Genomic DNA, 18,372 nt, shown 5'->3' with positions numbered 1-18,372 from the left:
GCCCTAACAGTGAAGATCATAGTATCTCACCTGGCAGGTAAGTAGGAGTTGGGCTAGAGCTGTGGAGGATTGCTGCTCGGGCACCCCCTGTCAAGTGAAGGAGATCCAACTGAGGCAGCACAAGGGAACTCTCGAAAGAAGAACAAGGCTAGAGGAAGATCTGAGACAAAGAAATCTGACTTTTACCAGAGCTGACCAGAGGAAAGCACAAACGCAGTCCCCCACTACCACAAATAATGCAGTCGAGTTTCCCACATTTGGGGAAATCACAGGGGTCAGCATACCCAGAGTGCAATGAATGAACCTCACCCTGGGAGAACAATCTTCATGACCATGGTATCTCCTATGCAAAATAAGTATGATTTGGGATAGGGCTGGGGAGGGCCGCTGCTCAGGCACATCTCTGTCAAGTAAAGGAGATTCAACTGAGGCAACACAAGGGAACTCTCATCTGGGGACAACAACTGCAGGGAGAACACATATTTTCAGATGAACATGGGAGGGCAGAAGGCTGCCTAATACTGAAGCACCCCCAAACAACAAATCAAATGCAACTACTAGTGCAAGCATTCCTGGGGGAAGGCCTGCAGCAGATGGATTTGCATATGGTGATGTCATCCAAGCAGTGGGTCAAAGTTGGCTTCAACCCTCGTCTGCATATGAAAATAAAAAAGGGGTGTGCAGGGCATGGCGGCCTTTTGCGGCGCTTGGATGACCCCTAGTTCGCATTAAACACCTCCACCTTCCTTCGGTGTGGGGCTCATGTTGGCTATGCCCCAGCCCCTGAAGCATTCAAGCTGATTTCTTGCAGCAGCTGGGCACTGTAACAGCTCCAGAGCTGCTCTGTAAAGCAAGTAAAAGGGTGTGGGCCCTGCAGCACTACCTGTAGTTTGCATTGTGCGTTGGAAGGCACAAAGTAAGCAGACGGGAGAAGTCAGGATAGTGCACAAGGGCATAGAAGGGAGCGGCTCAAGAAAAGAGAAGTGGAAACAGACAGCAAACTAGGCTGGAGAGAGACCTGAGACAAAGAGATCTGAATTATACGAGAGCCGACCAGAGGAAACACAAATTATGTAATCAAGTGTCCCACATTTGGGGAAATTGTAGGAGCAGCACACCCAGAGTGCATTGGGTGAGCCTTGCCCTGGGAGAAGCACCTTCCTGATCATAGTATCTCACCTGGCAGGTAAGTAGGAGTTGGGCTAGAGCTGGGGAGGGTCGCTGTTCGGGCACCCCCCTGTCAAGTGAAGGAGATCCAACTGAGGCAGCACAAGGAAACTCTCGAAAAAAGAACAAGGCTAGAGGAAGATCTGAGACAAAGAAATCTGACTTTTACCAGAGCTGACCAGAGGAAAGCACAAACACAGTCCCCCACTACCACAAATAATGCAGTCGAGTTTCCCACATTTGGGGAAATCACAGGGGTCAGCATACCCAGAATGCAATGAATGAACTTCACCCTGGGAGAACAATCTTCATGACAATTGTATCTCCTATGCAAAATAAGTATGATTTGGGATAGGGCTGGGGAGGGCCGCTGCTCAGGCACATCTCTGTCAAGTAAAGGAGATTCAACTGAGGCAGCACAAGGGAACTCTCATCTGGGGACAACAACTGCAGGGAGAACACATATTTTCAGATGAACATGGGAGAGCAGAAGGCTGCCTAATACTGAAGCACCCCCAAACAACAAACCAAATGCAACAACTAGTACAAGCATTCCTGGGAAAAGGTCTGCAGAAGACGGATTTGCATACGGTGATGTCATCCAAGCAGTGGGCCAAAGTTGGCTGGAACCCTCATCTGCATATGAAAAGAGAAAAGGGGTATGCAGGGCATGGCGGCCTTTTGCGGCGCTTGGATGACCCTTAGTTAGCATTAAACACCTCCACCCTCCGTCGGTGTGGGGCTCATGTTGGCTATGCCCCAGCCCCTGAAGCATTCAAGCTGATTTCTTGCAGCAGCTGGGCACTGTAACAGCTCCAGAGCTGCTCTGTAAGGCAAGTAAAAGGGTGTTGGCCCTGCAGCACTACCTGTAGTTTGCATTGTGCGTTGGAAGGCACAAAGTAAGCAGACAGGTGAAGTCAGGAGAGTGCACAAGGGCATAGAAGGCAGCGGCTCAAGAAAAGAGAAGTGGAAACAGACAGCAAACTAGGCTGGAGAGAGACCTGAGACAAAGAGATCTGAATTATACGAGAGCCGACCAGGGGAAACACAAATTATGCAGTCAAGTTTCCCACATTTGGGGAAATCACAGGAGCAGCACACCCAGAGTGCAATGGGTGAGCCTTGCCCTGGGAGAAGCACCTTCATGATCATAGTATCTCACCTGGCAGGTATGTAGGAGTTGGGCTAGAGCTGGGGAGGGTCGCTGCTCGGGTACCCCCCTGTCAAGTGAAGGAGATCAAACTGAGGCAGCACAATGGAACTCTCGAAAGAAGAACAAGGCTAGAGGAAGATCTGAGACAAAGAAATCTGACTTTTACCAGAGCTGACCAGAGGAAAACACAAACACAGTCCCCCACTACCACAAATAATGCAGTTGAGTTTCCCACATTTGGGGAAATCACAGGGGTCAGCATACCCAGAATGCAATGAATGAACCTCACCCTGGGAGAACAATCTTTATGACCATGGTATCTCCTATGCAAAATAAGTATGATTTGGGATAGGGCTGGGGAGGGCCGCTGCTCAGGCACATCTCTGTCAAGTAAAGGAGATTCAACTGAGGCAGCACAAGGGAACTCTCATCTGGGGACAACAACTGCAGGGAGAACACATATTTTCAGATGAACATGGGAGAGCAGAAGGCTGCCTAATACTGAAGCACCCCCAAACAACAAACCAAATGCAACAACTAGTGCAAGCATTCCTGGGGGAAGGCCTGCAGCAGATAGATTTGCATATGGTGATGTCATCCAAGCAGTGGGTCAAAGTTGGCTTCAACCCTCGTCTGCATATGAAAAGAGAAAAGGGGCATGCAGGGCATGGTGGCCTTTTGCGGCACTTGGCTGACCCCTAGTTTGCATTAAACACCTCCACCCTCCTTCGGTGTGGGGCTCATGTTGGCTATGCCCCAGCCCCTGAAGCATTCAAGCTGATTTCTTGCAGCAGCTGGGCACTGTAACAGCTCCAGAGCTGCTCTGTAAGGCAAGTAAAAGGGTGTGGGCCCTGCAGCACTACCTGTAGTTCGCATTGTGCGTTGGAAGGCACAAAGTAAGCAGAAAGGAGGAGAAGTCAGGATAGTGCGCAAGGGCATAGAAGGGAGCGGCTCAAGAAAAGAGAAGTGGAAACAGACAGCAAACTAGGCTGGAGAGAGACCTGAGACAAAGATATCTGAATTATACGAGACCTGACCAGGGGAAACACAAATTATGCAGTCAAGTTTCCCACATTTGGGGAAATCGCAGGAGCAGCACACCCAGAGTGCAATGGGTGAGCCTTGCCCTTGGAGAAGCACCTTCATGATCATAGTATCTCACCTGGCAGGTAAGTAGGAGTTGGGCTAGAGCTGGGGAGGGTCGCTGCTCGGGCACCCCCCTGTCAAGTGAAGGAGATCCAACTGAGGCAGCACAAAGGAACTCTCGAAAGAAGAACAAGGCTAGAGGAAGATCTGAGACAAAGAAATCTGACTTTAACCAGAGCTGACCAGAGGAAAGCACAAACACAGTCCACCACTACCACAAATAATGCAGTCGAGTTTCCCACATTTGGGGAAATCACAGGGTTCAGCATACCCAGAGTGCAATGAATGAACCGCACCCTGGGAGAACAATCTTCATAACAATGGTATCTCCTATGCAAAATAAGTATGATTTGGGATATGGCTGCGGAGGGCCGCTGCTCAGGCACATCTCTGTCAAGTAAAGGAGATTCAACTGAGGCAGCACAAGGGAACTCTCATCTGGGGACAACAACTGCAGGGAGAACACATATTTTCAGATGAACATGGGAGGGCAGAAGGCTGCCTAATACTGAAGCACCCCCAAACAACAAACCAAATGCATCAACTAGTGCAAGCATTCCTGGGGGAAGGCCTGCAGCAGATGGATTTGCATACGGTGATGTCATCCAAGCAGTGGGTCAAAGTTGGCTTCAACCCTCGTCTGCATATGAAAAGAGAAAAGGGGCATGCAGGGCATGGCGGCCTTTTGCGGCGCTTGGATGACCCCTAGTTCGCATTAAACACCTCCACCCTCCTTCGGTGTGGGGCTCATGTTGGCTATGCCCCAGCCCCTGAAGCATTCAAGCTGATTTCTTGCAGCAGCTGGGCACTGTAACAGCTCCAGAGCTGCTCTGTACGGCAAGTAAAAGGGTGTGGGACCTGCAGCACTACCTGTAGTTTGCATTGTGCATTGGAAGGCACAAAGTAAGCAGACAGGAGGAGAAGTCAGGATAGTGCACAAGGGTATAAAAGGGAGGGGCTCATGAAAAAAGAAGTGGAAACAGACAGCAAACTAGGCTGGAGAGAGACCTGAGACAAAGAGATCTGAATTATACGAGAGCCGACCAGGGGAAACACAAATTATGCAGTCAAGCTTCCCACATTTGGGGAAATCAGAGTGCAATGGGTGAGCCTTGCCCTGGGAGAAGCACCTTCATGATAATAGTATCTCACCTGGCAGGTAAGTAGGAGTTGGGCTAGAGCTGGGGAGGGTCGCTGCTCGGGCACCCCCCTGTCAAGTGAAAGAGATCCAACTGAGGCAGCACAAGGAAACTCTCGAAAGAAGAACAAGGCTAGAGGAAGATCTGAGACAAATAAATCTGACTTTTACCAGAGCTGACCAGAGGAAAGCACAAACACAGTCCCCCACTACCACAAATAATGCAGTCGAGTTTCCCACATTTGGGGAAATCACAGGGGTCAGCATACCCAGAATGCAATGAATGAACCTCACCCTGGGAGAACAATCTTCATGACCATGGTATCTCCTATGCAAAATAAGTATGATTTGGGATAGGGCTGGGGAGGGCCGCTGCTCAGGCACATCTCTGTCAAGTAAAGGAGATTCAACTGAGGCAGCACAAGGGAACTCTCATCTGGGGACAACAACTGCAGGGAGAACACATATTTTCAGATGAACATGGGAGGGCAGAAGGCTGCCTAATACTGAAGCACCCCCAAACAACAAACCAAATGCAACAACTAGTGCAAGCATTCCTGGGGGAAGGCCTGCAGCAGATGGATTTGCATACGGTGATGTCATCCAAGCAGTGGGTCAAAGTTGGCTTCAACCCTCGTCTGCATATGAAAAGAGAAAAGGGGCGTGCAGGGCATGGCGGCCTTTTGCGGTGCTTGGATGACCCCTAGTTCACATTAAACACCTCCACCCTCCTTCGGTGTGGGGCTCATGTTGGCTGTGCCCCAGCCCCTGAAGCATTCAAGCTGATTTCTTGCAGTAGCTGGGCACTGTAACAGCTCCAGAGCTGCTCTGTACGGCAAGTAAAAGGGTGTGGGCCCTACAGCACTACCTGTAGTTTGTATTGTGCATTGGAAGGCACAAAGTAAGCAGACAGGAGGAGAAGTCTGGATAGTGCACAAGGGTATAAAAGGGAGGGGCTCATGAAAAAAGAAGTGGAAACAGACAGCAAACTAGGCTGGAGAGAGACCTGAGACAAAGAGATCTGAATTATACGAGAGCCGACCAGGGGAAACACAAATTATGCAGTCAAGCTTCCCACATTTGGGGAAATCGCAGGGGCACCACACCCAGAGTGCAATGGGTGAGCCTTGCCCTGGGAGAAGATCCTTCATGATCATAGTATCTCACCTGGCAAGTAAGTAGGAGTTGGGCTAGAGCTGGGGAGGGTCGCTGCTCGGGCACCCCCCTGTCAAGTTAAAGAGATCCAACTGAGGCAGCACAAGGGAACTCTCGAAAGAAGAACAAGGCTAGAGGAAGATCTGAGACAAAGAAATCTGACTTTTACCAGAGCTGTCCAGAGGAAAGCACAAACACAGTCCCCCACTACCACAAATAATGCAGTCGAGTTTCCCACATTTGGGGAAATCACAGGGGTCAGCATACCCAGAATGCAATGAATGAACCTCACCCTGGGAGAACAATCTTCATGACCATGGTATCGCCTATGCAAAATAAGTATGATTTGGGATAGGGTTGGGGAGGGCCGCTGCTCAGGCACATCTCTGTCAAGTAAAGGAGATTCAACTGAGGCAGCACAAGGGAACTCTCATCTGGGGACAACAACTGCAGGGAGAACACATATTTTCAGATAAACATGGGAGGGCAGAAGGCTGCCTAATACTGAAGCACCCCCAAACAACAAACCAAATGCAACAACTAGTACAAGCATTCCTGGGGGAAGGCCTGCAGCAGATGGATTTGCATATAGTGATGTCATCCAAGCAGTGGGTCAAAGTTGGCTTCAACCCTCGTCTGCATATGAAAAGAGAAAAGGGGCGTGCAGGGCATGGCGGCCTTTTGCGGCGCTTGGATGACCCCTAGTTCGCATTAAACACCTCCACCCTCCTTCGGTGTGGGGCTCATGTTGGCTATGCCCCAGCCCCTGAAGCATTCAAGCTGATTTCTTGCAGCAGCTGGGCACTGTAACAGCTCCAGAGCTGCTCTGAACGGCAAGTAAAAGGGTGTGGGCCCTGCAGCACTACCTGTAGTTTGCATTGTGCATTGGAAGGCACAAAGTAAGCAGACGGGAGAAGTCAGGATAGTGCGCAAGGGCATAGAAGGGAGCGGCTCAAGAAAAGAGAAGTTGAAACAGACAGCAAACTAGGCTGGAGAGAGACCTGAGACAAAGAGATCTGAATTATACGAGAGCCGACCAGGGGAAACACAAATTATGCAGTCAAGTTTCCCACATTTGGGGAAATCGCAGGAGCAGCACACCCAGAGTGCAATGGGTGAGCCTTGCCCTGGGAGAAGCACCTACATGATCATAGTATCTCACCTGCCAGGTAAGTAGAAGTTGGGCTAGAGCTGGGGAGGGTCGCTGCTCGGGTACCCCCCTGTCAAGTGAAGGAGATTCAACTGAGGCAGCACAAGGGAACTCTCGAAAGAAGAACAAGGCTAGAGGAAGATCTGAGACAAATAAATCTGACTTTTACCAGAGCTGACCAGAGGAAAGCACAAACACAGTCCCCCACTACCACAAATAATGCAGTCGAGTTTCCCACATTTGGGGAAATCACAGGGGTCAGCATACCCAGAATGCAATGAATGAACCTCACCCTGGGAGAACAATCTTCATGACCATGGTATCTCCTATGCAAAATAAGTATGATTTGGGATAGGGCTGGGGAGGGCCACTGCTCAGGCACATCTCTGTCAAGTAAAGGAGATTCAACTGAGGCAGCACAAGGGAACTCTCATCTGGGGACAACAACTGCAGGGAGAACACATATTTTCAGATGAACATGGGAGGGCAGAAGGCTGCCTAATAATGAAGCACCCCCAAACAACAAACCAAATGCAACAACTAGTGCAAGCATTCCTGGGGGAAGGCCTGCAGCAGATGGATTTGCATACGGTGATGTCATCCAAGCAGTGGGTCAAAGTTGGCTTCAACCCTCGTCTGCATATGAAAAGAGAAAAGGGGCGTGCAGGGCATAGCGGCCTTTTGCGGCGCTTGGATGACCCCTAGTTCGCATTAAACACCTCCACCCTCCTTCGGTGTGGGGCTCATGTTGGCTATGCCCCAGCCCCTGAAGCATTCAAGCTGATTTCTTGCAGCAGCTGGGCACTGTAACAGCTCCAGAGCTGCTCTGTACGGCAAGTAAAAGGGTGTGGGCCCTGCAGCACTACCTGTAGTTTGCATTGTGCATTGGAAGGCACAAAATAAGCAGACAAGAGGAGAAGTCAGGATAGTGCACAAGGGTATAAAAGGGAGGGGCTCATGAAAAAAGAAGTGGAAACAGACAGCAAACTAGGCTGGAGAGAGACCTGAGACAAAGAGATCTGAATTATACGAGAGCCGACCAGGGGAAACACAAATTATGCAGTCAAGCTTCCCACATTTGGGGAAATCGCAGGGGCACCACACCCAGAGTGCAATGGGTGAGCCTTGCCCTGGGAGAAGCACCTTCATGATCATAGTATCTCACCTGGCAGGTAAGTAGGAGTTGGGTTAGAGCTGGGGAGGGTCGCTACTCGGGCACCCCCCTGTCAAGTGAAAGAGATCCAACTTAGGCAGCACAAGGGAACTCTCGAAAGAAGAACAAGGCTAGAGGAAGATCTGAGACAAATAAATCTGACTTTTACCAGAGCTGACTAGAGGAAAGCACAAACACAGTCCCCCACTACCACAAATAATGCAGTCGAGTTTCCCACATTTGGGGAAATCACAGGGGTCAGCATACCCAGAATGCAATGAATGAACCTCACCCTGGGAGAACAATCTTCATGACCATGGTATCGCCTATGCAAAATAAGTATGATTTGGGATAGGGCTGGGAGGGCCGCTGCTCAGGCACATCTCTGTCAAGTAAAGGAGATTCAGCTGAGGCAGCACAAGGGAACTCTCATCTGGGGACAACAACTGCAGGGAGAACACATATTTTCAGATAAAAATCTTGGTCATGCTCTGGTTTCTCTTCAGAACGAACAAATCTTTCGCCTCTTACTAAAGATTTCCGTGGAGAGGAGCAAAACCGAGTTTTATCTCAATTTTTGCATGCCCCATCTTTTTGGGGTTTCTTTTACCGGTTTAAAGATAGAATGAGTGTGCTTTAATGTAAGCTCATTTGCATAGAAATGACAGTAAATGTTTATTTATGTTCAAACAGAACTTTCTTGACCATGCTACTTGCTTTAAAGATCTGGGAGCACATGGAATACAGTACAAACCATGCTTATAGCAAGGAGAAGCCAGGTGAGAAATCTGCTTTCTTTCAAATTGGGCGCTCACTTTGATCTGAATGAGGACTGCTGGCACAGCACTCAGGCGACAGGTGGAATCTTGGTCATGCTCTGGTTTCTCTTCAGAATGAACAAATCTTTCGCCTTTTATTAAAGATTATCCGTGGAGAGGAGCAAAACTGAGTTTTATCTCAATTTTTGCATGCCCCATATTATTGGGGTTTCTTTTATCAGTTTAAAGACAGAACGAGTGTGCTTTCTTGTTAGCTTTAATGTAAGTTTATTTGCATAACAATGACAATAAATGTCTGTTTCTTTTCAAGCAGAACTTTCTTGACCATACTAATTGCTTGAAAGATCTGGGAGCACATGGAAAAGAGTACAAACCATGTTTATAGCAAGGGGAAGCCTGGTGAGAAATCTGCTTTCTTTCTTTCAAATTGGGTGCTCACTTTGAGCTGAATGAGGACTGCTGGCATGGCACTCAGGCGACAGGTGGAATCTTGGTCATGCTCTGGTTTCTCTTCAGAACGAACAAATCTTTCGCCTTTTACTAAAGATTTCCGTGGAGAGGAGCAAAACTGAGTTTTATCTCAATTTTTGCATGCCCCATATCATACCTCCCAACTGTCCCGATTTTCGCGGGACAGTCCCGTTTTTTGGGGACTGTCCCGCTGTCCCACCTGCGGGCCGCAGTGTCCCGCGGTGGGGAGGACAGTTGGGAGGCTCTGTCTGTCGCTGCCCTGCTTAGCAGAGCAGCGGTGAATAGTCGCTGTGCGCACAGCGTCTATTCACTGAAGTCAGAGGGAGAGGTGGCATGCCAGCGGCTCACAGAGCGCTGGGCATGCCCCCTCAGTGCCGAAAACGGGGGCGTGACTCGCGATCGCGGGTCCTCCCGCGAAGCCATGCCCCTTTTTACTTAGGCCACGCCCTTTTTGGGAGCGCGTGCGACTTCGCCGCGCGTGTGTCCCTCTTTGCGAGCCGACAAAGTTGGGAGGCATGCCCATATTATTGGGGTTTCTTTTATCAGTTTAAAGACAGAACGAGTGTGCTTTCTGGTTAGCTTTAATGTAAGTTTATTTGCATAACAATGACAGTAAATGTTTGTTTCTTTTCAAACAGAACTTTCTTGACCATGCTACTTGCTTGAAAGATCTGGGAGCACATGGAAAACAGTACAAACCATGCAGTATCACAAGAGCCTTTATTTGATCTTTCATGAAGATAGAGCAGAATTGAGGACACGTCAACAATTTCTGCCGAAGGTGGTTCATCTTTCCACATGGTGCCTTTGGCCACTGACACCTTCGTTGAGTCAAAGTCTCTGGCTGTGGTCAGAACTTTGAAAATTTATGTCACCAGAACGGTTCAGATTAGGAAAACAGAGGCTCTGTTTGTCCTGTATGCTCCCAACAGGATTGGGTGTCCTGCTTCCATGTAGACCATTATGCGCTGGATCTGTGGTAAGATTCAGCATGCTCATTCCATGGCAGGATTGCCGTTACTGAATTAGGTGAAGACCCATTCTACTAGAAAGGTGGGTTCATCCTGGGCAGCTGGTCGGGGAGTCTCGGCATTGCAACTTTGCCGAGCAGCTATTTAGTAAACACTTTTGCTAAGTTTTACAAGTTTGATACCTTGGCCGATGATAACTTCAAGTTGGGTCATTCGGTGCTGCAGAGTCGTACGCACTCTTCCACCCGTTCAAGAGCTTTGGTATAACCCCATGGTTCTTAATGTGACCCCAGCATCCTCTAGGTCGTATGAGAAAATAGGATTTTAATACCTACCGGTAAATCCTTTTCTCTTAGTCTGTAGAGGATGCTGGGCACCCGTCCCAGTCCATACTGTGTCTGCAGTTATTACTTGTGGTTATACACATGTTGTGTTATGGTTCTGGTCAGCTTTTTGCTGCAATTATTCATGCCGTTGGCTTGTGTTCTGTTGAATGCCACGTTCTGCGGCATGCTTAAGGTGTGAGCTGGTAAGATGCTCACCTTAGTTTAACAATAAATCCTTTCCTCGAAATGTCCGTCTCCATGGGCACAGTTCCTATAACTGGAGTCTGGAGGAGGGGCATAGAGGGAGGAGCCAGTTCACACCCTTTGACAGTCTTAAAGTGCCCATGTCTCTTGCGGATCCCGTCTATACCCCATGGTTCTTAATGTGACCCCAGCATCCTCTACGGACTAAGAGAAAAGGATGCCCTTGCGCACTATCCTGACTTCTACTCCCGTCTGCTTACTTTGTGCCTTCCAACGCACAATGCAAACTACAGGAGGTGCTGCAGGGCCCACACCCTTTTACTTGCCTTACAGAACAGCTCTGGAGCTGTTACAGTGCCCAGCTGCTGCAAGAAATCAGCTTGAATGCTTCAGGGGATGGGGCATGGCCAACATGAGCCCCACACCAAAGGAGGGTGGGGGTGTTTAATGAGAACTAGGGGTCATCCAAGCACTGCAAAAGGCCGCCATGCCCTGCACGCCCCTTTTCTCTTTTCATATGCAGATGAGGGTTCCAGCCAACTTTGGCCCACTGCTTGAATAACATCACTGTATGCAAATCCGTCTGCTGCAGACCTTCCCCCAGGAAGGCTTGTACTAGATGTTGCATATGGTTTGATATTTGATGGTGCTTCAGTATTAGGCAGCCTTCCGCCCTCCCATGTTCATCTGAAAAGATGTGGTCTCCCTGCAGTTGTTGTCCCCAGACGAGAGTTCCCTTGTGCTTCCTCAGTTGAATCTCCTTAACTTGACGGGGGAGGGGCTGCCCGAGCAGCCACCCTCCCCAGCCCTATCCCAACTCATACTTATTTTGCATATGAGATCTCTTGATCATGAAGATTGTTCTCACAGGGTGAGGTTCATCCATTATATTTTAAAATAGGAAGGTACAAATTACATATTTGAATTGCATTTATGTGCTGGATTCAAATGTCCCCCCCCCCCTTCCTTTCTCAATTGTGCCCGTCAGCAGCTATTCTAAGGTTGCTGCCAATGGGTGTGACACATTAATTTCTTCTGTGGGGTACACTGGACTCCACAAGGATTCACATTGGGGTGTAGAGTAGGATCTTGATCTGAGGCACCAACCGGCTCAAAGCTTTTGACTGTTCCCAAGATGCTCAGTGCATTCTCCTCTATAACCCCGCTTCCATGAACAGGGAGCTCAGTTTGTAGTTGGTGCCTTCAGTAGCAGGCCACTTAACAGGGGCCTGCCTCAGGCAGCCTATTCTTAGCTATAAATTTTGACAAGAAAAGAAGAACTTGTTTTATGAGAATCTACAAGGGCTGCAGCAGGCTAGGTCTAATAGACATCTTTACTGCAGCTTCATCACTCCCAGCGGCGCTGTATACTCCCGTGCCCTGGTTGCTGGGTCACTGCAGCGGAGGGTCCGGTTTCATCCTAAGGTCAGTCACACACACACCACCCTTCCGGATCACGAGGCCGCTGATGAAGGGGAGCGTGGCCGTAGGGGGTGGACCGTGTGCGCACTGGCGTGGACACTGATTACTGGGCAGCCGCTCCACTAGCCACCAGGTACAGTTAAGGAGCACAGGTCTGGGGGTTTTTCTCCTATATTAACCCAATTTTGTACTGCCCGCAGCGCATTGTGATAGGTAATAGGGCCTGATTCAGGTTGGATTGCAATCACAATAAGCGATCCAACTGCAAAAATTGCTAAGAGCATACGCATGTGCCTGCATTTTCTGCGGCACCCCGCAGAGAATGCGATCGCCTCTGCCTGTCAATCGGGGCGGGGGGGGATAGGTGGGTCAGCAACACTCCATTTCCAAGTCAGGGATGGAGCGGTGCGGGGGCAAGGCTTCAAAATGGGGTCTGCAACGGAGTAGACACAGGGGGCGTGGTCACAGCGGCTGTATGACATCACATTCAGCCGCTGTGATCACAAAAATGGTGGCGGCTTCCTGCGCGCACATACAGTCTGCACCAGCAGGAGGCTACACCATTTTTTATGATCACGCTGAACTGCAGTGCGACTGCAATTACAGCATGGTCAAGAAGGGAGGCGTCATGCTGGGTGGCCATGCCCTTTCACTGTGCAGGAGCCAGCACCGCTCACACACTAGTCCCCGGGTGCAGCCCCCAACCCCCGGGACACCCGGAGCAACAAAATGTAGATTCAGGCCACCAGGCCACGCCCCTACCTATGAAACCATGCCTCCTTTTTACCATTGCGCTGCTTATCTGCGCGCACTGCATTACAATCTCCCTCGCCACCTCTCTGGGTGTCACCAGTGATAGTGACACCTCTGCCATGCTTGTAGCAGCTGGTCCTAAGATCTACGCCTCAAGCCCTGAGTGTTTGCCCTTGTGACTTGTTGATCATCATAGCGAAGCAGATGCTTACAGAAAACTGCAGGGGCTTAGATTGAAAATAAAAAAATATATGGGTATAAGGTAGAGAGGAGCGGGTTCGGTTCTCCGAGAACCGAATTCCCCACGAACTCCACGTTGTTTACACTGGTCCGAGGCAGGCTCGGTTGTTCCCGCCTGACTCGCAAAACCTGAACAAGGGAAAATGTCATCATCCCGCTGTCGGATTCTCGCGAGATTCGGATTCCATATAAAGAGCTGCGCGTTGCCGCCATTTTTACTCGTGCATTGAAGAGAGAGCGGAATGGACGTGGCTATGTTCTCTCAGTGGAAATCTCAATATCAGTGCTCAGTATCAGTGGTTACTTATTGCTGCTCAGTAATACTAGTAGTGTGTCTCTCCTGCTCAGTGTCAGTTCTCAGTAGTATCCTCATCAGTGCTCAGTATCACTGCTCATTGTCTTGTGCTGCATTGTGGTGCTCAGCATACTACAGTACATTACTAATAGTCCAGTGCTGCATCTTGCTGCTCAGTGTCAGTTCTAGTATCCTCATCAGTGCTCACTATCACTGTTCATTGCATTTTGGTTTTCTGTATACTACAGTAACATAGTAATATAGTAACATATAGTAACATAGTTTTTGAGGTTGAATAGAGGCAAATTGCCCATCGTGTTCAACCTGTTTTAAGTTGTGATGATTCTACATACTTGCTGAATAATGTTTTATGACTAGTTAGCTACTATAACTCATGTTACCCCCGGATTAACCATGTTGATATTTTAAGTATTATAACCTTAGATAGCTTTTTCATTCAGAAATGTATCCATTCCTTTTTTAAATCCAATTACAGAGTCCGCCATTACCACCTTCCCTGGCAGGGAATTCCACATCCTGATTGCCCTAACAGTGAAGATCATAGTATCTCACCTGGCAGGTAAGTAGGAGTTGGGCTAGAGCTGTGGAGGATTGCTGCTCGGGCACCCCCTGTCAAGTGAAGGAGATCCAACTGAGGCAGCACAAGGGAACTCTCGAAAGAAGAACAAGGCTAGAGGAAGATCTGAGACAAAGAAATCTGACTTTTACCAGAGCTGACCAGAGGAAAGCACAAACACAGTCCCCCACTACCACAAATAATGCAGTCGAGTTTCCCACATTGGGGAAATCACAGGGGTCAGCATACCCAGAATGCAATGAATGAACCTCACCCTGGGAGAACAATCTTCATGACCATGGTATCTCCTATGCAAAATAAGTATGATTTGGGATAGGGCTGGGGAGGGCCGCTGCTCAGGCACATCTCTGTCAAGTAAAGGAGATTCAACTGAGGCAGCACAAGGGAACTCTCATCTGGGGACAACAACTGCAGGGAGAACACATATTTTCAGATGAAAATCTTGGTCATGCTCTGGCTTCTCTTCAGAACGAACAAATCTTTCGCCTTTTACTAAAGATTTCCGTGGAGAGGAGCAAAACTGAGTTTTACCTCAATTTTTGCATGCCCCATCTTTTTGGATTTTCTTTTATCGGTTTAAAGATAGAATGAGTGTGCTTTAATGAAAGCTCATTTGCATAGAAATTACAGTAAATGTTTGTTTCTTTTCAAACAGAACTTTCTTGACCATGCTACTTGCTTGAAAGATCTGGGAGCACATGGAATACAGTACAAACCATGCTTATAGCAAGGAGAAGCCAGGTGAGAAATCTGCTTTCTTTCAAATTGGGCGCTCACTTTGATCTGAATGAGGACTGCTGGCATGGCACTCAGGCGACAGGTGGAATCTTGGTCATGCTCTGGTTTCTCTTCAGAATGAACAAATCTTTCGCCATTTATTAAAGATTTCCGTGGAGAGGAGCAAAACTGAGTTTTATCTCAATTTTTGCATGCCCCATATTATTGGGGTTTCTTTTATCAGTTTAAGGACAGAATGAGTGTGCTTTCTTGTTGGCTTTAATGTAAGTTTATTTGTATAACAATGACAGTAAATGTCTGTTTCTTTTCAAACAGAACTTTCTTGACCATGCTACTTGCTTGAAAGATCTGGGAGCACATGGAAAAGAGTACAAACCATGCTTATAGCAAGGGGAAGCCTGGTGAGAAATCTGCTTTCTTTCTTTCAAATTGGGTGCTCACTTTGAGCTGAATGAGGACTGCTGGCATGGCACTCAGGCGACAGGTGGAATCTTGGTCATGCTCTGGTTTCTCTTCAGAACGAACAAATCTTTCGCCTTTTACTAAAGATTTCCGTGGAGAGGAGCAAAACTGAGTTTTATCTCAAATTTTGCATTCCCCATCTTATTGGGGTTTTATTTTATCTGTTTAAAGATAGAACGAGTGTGCTTTAATGTAAGCTCATTTGCATAGAAATGACAGTAAATGTTTGTTTCTTTTCAAACAGAACTTTCTTGACTATACTAATTGCTTGAAAGATCTGGGAACACATGGAAAAGAGTACAAACCATGTTTATAGCTAGGGGAAGCCTGGTGAGAAATCTGCTATCTTTCTTTCAAATTGGGTGCTCACTTTGAGCTCAATGAGAACTGCTGGCATGGCACTCAGGCGACAGGTGGAATCTTGGTCATGCTCTGGTTTCTCTTCAGAACTAACAAATATTTCGCCTTTTATTAAAGATTTCCGTGGAGAGGAGCAAAACTGAGTTTTATCTCAATTTTTGCATGCCCCATATTATTGGGGTTTCTTTTATCAGTTTAAAGACAGAACGAGTGTGCTTTCTTGTTAGCTTTAATGTAAGTTGCCATAGATGCAGTGAAACACACGTGTAGGGCACGGCGTGTCCGCGTGTATTTGACTCATGTGAAATGTTATAAAACAAAAATATATGATTATGATGTTAGCTGTTAGTCTCCACTAATAGGGAATAGAAGCTGAGCTATAAGAAAGGAATACACTAGATATGATGTCACTTAGCAGATACAATGTCTAAAGTGCATACAGATAGCTACTAATAACTCTTGATAAGAAAGTATATCAGTGTGGGTATATTTATATGATGGGATATTGGGACTAGTGAATATATATCACTCCTGCTGTCCAGATTGGCAATAACCAGACAATTATGATAAGAGTAGAGATGTCACATGGGCTGCTATAGATATTAATTTAATGCTGTATGTGTCATTTGTTACAAATGGATACATTTTCTATGAGTCAGCCTAGCAGCTGCATGTTCTAACAGAACACTATCCTCACACAGAATCTGCTAACCTTGAGATAACTAAATGACAGTGTGTAACAGTCTCTTTACTATAAGACTGTTACAAAGTAATATATATATTTGAAGTCAGTCTAGCAGCTGTGTGTTCCAGCAGTTTATAAGACAAAGAAAATCTCCTATTGTGGAATCTAGACACATGGGACTGCTGGCCTGTGTCATACTATTTCTATGTAATACCAGTAACATGTATATAACTGTTACATAATTGTTACAAATGGATAAATCTTTGAGTCAGCCTAGCAGCTGCATGTCCTAACAGGACACCATAAATCCTTTACAGTGTAACAAATTGATTGGTAACACTTAAAGGCTGGAGAGCAGTTATATGCCTTACTAGCATACTCAATATACCACATTATTACACCAGTTACCACGATTATTGACAGCGCATTTGATATATTATATTACCCTCACACTGAGTCTGTTTACCTTTAGATAACTAAGTGACCGAATATGTAACAGTTTCTCTATCATAAGACTGTTACAAAGTGAGATAGATATATTTGGAAGTCAGTCAAACAGCTGTGTGTTTCAGCGGTTTATAAGAAAATTCCTCATTGTGGAATCTGGACCACTAAGGGTTATTATATATATAGCACATGGAATTGCCACATCTCCCTATATGATAATTTCATTACACTGTAACATAATAAGAATTAACTCTTTAACAGTGTAAATAGAGAGTAATGAATCTCTGACACATGGAATATATTATTTCTTAGATGAATTGGATAAACCATTATGACAGACACTTTGCTTCCTAATAAGAATTGAGGTGGCTATACCTCTAAGGAAAGCATTATTGCCTACGCCTAGATCAGATTAAATAAGATCTGGCTGAATATATGAAGGAAGGTTGCTATTTATATGAGAATTGGAATTGCTATATTCCTTAAGGCAACCCCACCGATTGATATATGTTGTCAATTAAGTATATCTGAACGGCTATATCTGGACCAGATTTAATAAGATCTGGCTGATTATATGAAGGAGGGCTGCTATTTATATTGGAATTGCCATATTCCTTAAGGCAACCGCACCTGTTGGTATATCTCGCCAATTAACTATATCTAAACAGCTAAATTAAAGCTATTCATCATTTTTTTAGTTTGGATATTAATAAATATGATCTTTCCATGATGCATAGAGATTTCCCTATCAAGTGATTCCTTATCCGATATAGAAAGCTATCCCCCTGTGGTATTGAATTTAGGAATATAGTCTTAGGGGACACAGAGAAATAAGTGATCCCCATCTACCTAAGCACCCCACAAATTGGAGGTTAGCTTACCGGTTATACTCAATCACCCCCACAAATTCGCCAATGGGGATGGCTTCCCGGGAGGTAACCCCTATTGAGTGAAGGGAGTATATAGGATACGACCCAGTGGTACCTGACGACATAGATACTAACAGCTATTTAATAACATTACGCTAGAAAGTGATTATTAGCAACATATATATCTATATAAACAACCCCGCCAGGGTTGTGCCTTCAAAAATAATCACACACGGACACGCTTTTTAAACCTTTTTTTCACATCTCTTTATTCTTCTTATGCACATGTATGTTAGTTCTGTGATTTTAACCTTTATGTTTCACTGCAGTTTGGGATAATAATATTAATATTTATCCAATTTTAATACATACTTAATAAAGGTTATATTTTATGATTCATTCATTCTGTCCAGTGCGTCAACAGTGCAGATTTCTTCTTGTTTTTTCTCCCAAATTCTATAACAATGACAGTAAATGTTGTTTCTTTTCAAACAGAACTTTCTTGACCATGCTACTTGCTTGAAAGATCTGGGAGCACATGGAAAACAGTACAAACCATGCAGTATCACAAGAGCCTTTATTTGATCTTTCATGAAGATAGAGCAGAATTGAGGACACGTCAACAATTTCTGCCGAAGGTGGTTCATCTTTCCACATGGTGCCTTTGGCCACTGACACCTTCGTTGAGTC

At 46.5% G+C, this 18,372-nt stretch overlaps 22 non-coding genes across 22 annotated transcripts; 7 read left to right on the top strand and 15 right to left on the bottom strand.

Moving 5' to 3' along the window:
* Positions 1–196: 196 nt before the first annotated feature.
* Positions 197–360, bottom strand: LOC134996431 (U1 spliceosomal RNA). Its single transcript, XR_010199128.1, has one exon. It is a non-coding gene; the product is annotated as a U1 spliceosomal RNA (small nuclear RNA).
* A 671-nt stretch (positions 361–1,031) lies between these two features.
* Positions 1,032–1,194, bottom strand: LOC134996603 (U1 spliceosomal RNA). The gene has a single exon (XR_010199261.1). It is a non-coding gene; the product is annotated as a U1 spliceosomal RNA (small nuclear RNA).
* A 152-nt stretch (positions 1,195–1,346) lies between these two features.
* LOC134996171 (U1 spliceosomal RNA) lies at positions 1,347–1,510 on the bottom strand. Its single transcript, XR_010198878.1, has one exon. It is a non-coding gene; the product is annotated as a U1 spliceosomal RNA (small nuclear RNA).
* Positions 1,511–2,181: 671 nt separating this feature from the next.
* Positions 2,182–2,344, bottom strand: LOC134996551 (U1 spliceosomal RNA). The gene has a single exon (XR_010199224.1). It is a non-coding gene; the product is annotated as a U1 spliceosomal RNA (small nuclear RNA).
* Positions 2,345–2,496: 152 nt separating this feature from the next.
* LOC134996154 (U1 spliceosomal RNA) lies at positions 2,497–2,660 on the bottom strand. The gene has a single exon (XR_010198860.1). It is a non-coding gene; the product is annotated as a U1 spliceosomal RNA (small nuclear RNA).
* Positions 2,661–3,334: 674 nt separating this feature from the next.
* On the bottom strand, positions 3,335–3,497 carry LOC134996501 (U1 spliceosomal RNA). Its single transcript, XR_010199191.1, has one exon. It is a non-coding gene; the product is annotated as a U1 spliceosomal RNA (small nuclear RNA).
* A 152-nt stretch (positions 3,498–3,649) lies between these two features.
* Positions 3,650–3,813, bottom strand: LOC134996284 (U1 spliceosomal RNA). The gene has a single exon (XR_010198987.1). It is a non-coding gene; the product is annotated as a U1 spliceosomal RNA (small nuclear RNA).
* A 972-nt stretch (positions 3,814–4,785) lies between these two features.
* LOC134996345 (U1 spliceosomal RNA) lies at positions 4,786–4,949 on the bottom strand. Its single transcript, XR_010199046.1, has one exon. It is a non-coding gene; the product is annotated as a U1 spliceosomal RNA (small nuclear RNA).
* A 674-nt stretch (positions 4,950–5,623) lies between these two features.
* Positions 5,624–5,786, bottom strand: LOC134995917 (U1 spliceosomal RNA). Its single transcript, XR_010198631.1, has one exon. It is a non-coding gene; the product is annotated as a U1 spliceosomal RNA (small nuclear RNA).
* A 152-nt stretch (positions 5,787–5,938) lies between these two features.
* On the bottom strand, positions 5,939–6,102 carry LOC134996192 (U1 spliceosomal RNA). The gene has a single exon (XR_010198897.1). It is a non-coding gene; the product is annotated as a U1 spliceosomal RNA (small nuclear RNA).
* Positions 6,103–6,773: 671 nt separating this feature from the next.
* On the bottom strand, positions 6,774–6,936 carry LOC134996348 (U1 spliceosomal RNA). The gene has a single exon (XR_010199049.1). It is a non-coding gene; the product is annotated as a U1 spliceosomal RNA (small nuclear RNA).
* A 152-nt stretch (positions 6,937–7,088) lies between these two features.
* On the bottom strand, positions 7,089–7,252 carry LOC134996334 (U1 spliceosomal RNA). The gene has a single exon (XR_010199035.1). It is a non-coding gene; the product is annotated as a U1 spliceosomal RNA (small nuclear RNA).
* A 674-nt stretch (positions 7,253–7,926) lies between these two features.
* On the bottom strand, positions 7,927–8,089 carry LOC134996569 (U1 spliceosomal RNA). Its single transcript, XR_010199241.1, has one exon. It is a non-coding gene; the product is annotated as a U1 spliceosomal RNA (small nuclear RNA).
* Positions 8,090–8,241: 152 nt separating this feature from the next.
* LOC134996184 (U1 spliceosomal RNA) lies at positions 8,242–8,405 on the bottom strand. The gene has a single exon (XR_010198890.1). It is a non-coding gene; the product is annotated as a U1 spliceosomal RNA (small nuclear RNA).
* A 143-nt stretch (positions 8,406–8,548) lies between these two features.
* LOC134996010 (U5 spliceosomal RNA) lies at positions 8,549–8,664 on the top strand. Its single transcript, XR_010198719.1, has one exon. It is a non-coding gene; the product is annotated as a U5 spliceosomal RNA (small nuclear RNA).
* Positions 8,665–8,934: 270 nt separating this feature from the next.
* Positions 8,935–9,051, top strand: LOC134996088 (U5 spliceosomal RNA). Its single transcript, XR_010198796.1, has one exon. It is a non-coding gene; the product is annotated as a U5 spliceosomal RNA (small nuclear RNA).
* A 286-nt stretch (positions 9,052–9,337) lies between these two features.
* On the top strand, positions 9,338–9,450 carry LOC134996080 (U5 spliceosomal RNA). The gene has a single exon (XR_010198788.1). It is a non-coding gene; the product is annotated as a U5 spliceosomal RNA (small nuclear RNA).
* A 4,812-nt stretch (positions 9,451–14,262) lies between these two features.
* On the bottom strand, positions 14,263–14,425 carry LOC134996120 (U1 spliceosomal RNA). The gene has a single exon (XR_010198827.1). It is a non-coding gene; the product is annotated as a U1 spliceosomal RNA (small nuclear RNA).
* Positions 14,426–14,569: 144 nt separating this feature from the next.
* On the top strand, positions 14,570–14,685 carry LOC134996001 (U5 spliceosomal RNA). The gene has a single exon (XR_010198711.1). It is a non-coding gene; the product is annotated as a U5 spliceosomal RNA (small nuclear RNA).
* Positions 14,686–14,955: 270 nt separating this feature from the next.
* LOC134996046 (U5 spliceosomal RNA) lies at positions 14,956–15,071 on the top strand. The gene has a single exon (XR_010198754.1). It is a non-coding gene; the product is annotated as a U5 spliceosomal RNA (small nuclear RNA).
* A 286-nt stretch (positions 15,072–15,357) lies between these two features.
* Positions 15,358–15,473, top strand: LOC134995980 (U5 spliceosomal RNA). The gene has a single exon (XR_010198690.1). It is a non-coding gene; the product is annotated as a U5 spliceosomal RNA (small nuclear RNA).
* A 275-nt stretch (positions 15,474–15,748) lies between these two features.
* Positions 15,749–15,864, top strand: LOC134996066 (U5 spliceosomal RNA). Its single transcript, XR_010198774.1, has one exon. It is a non-coding gene; the product is annotated as a U5 spliceosomal RNA (small nuclear RNA).
* The last annotated feature ends 2,508 nt before the right edge of the window (positions 15,865–18,372 follow it).

This window comes from Pseudophryne corroboree, unplaced genomic scaffold, assembly GCF_028390025.1.
Source record: "Pseudophryne corroboree isolate aPseCor3 unplaced genomic scaffold, aPseCor3.hap2 scaffold_142, whole genome shotgun sequence".
Taxonomy (NCBI): domain Eukaryota; kingdom Metazoa; phylum Chordata; class Amphibia; order Anura; family Myobatrachidae; genus Pseudophryne; species Pseudophryne corroboree.
The sequence above is the reverse complement of the archived record's forward strand: the minus strand, read 5'-3'. Positions and strand labels throughout refer to the sequence as shown.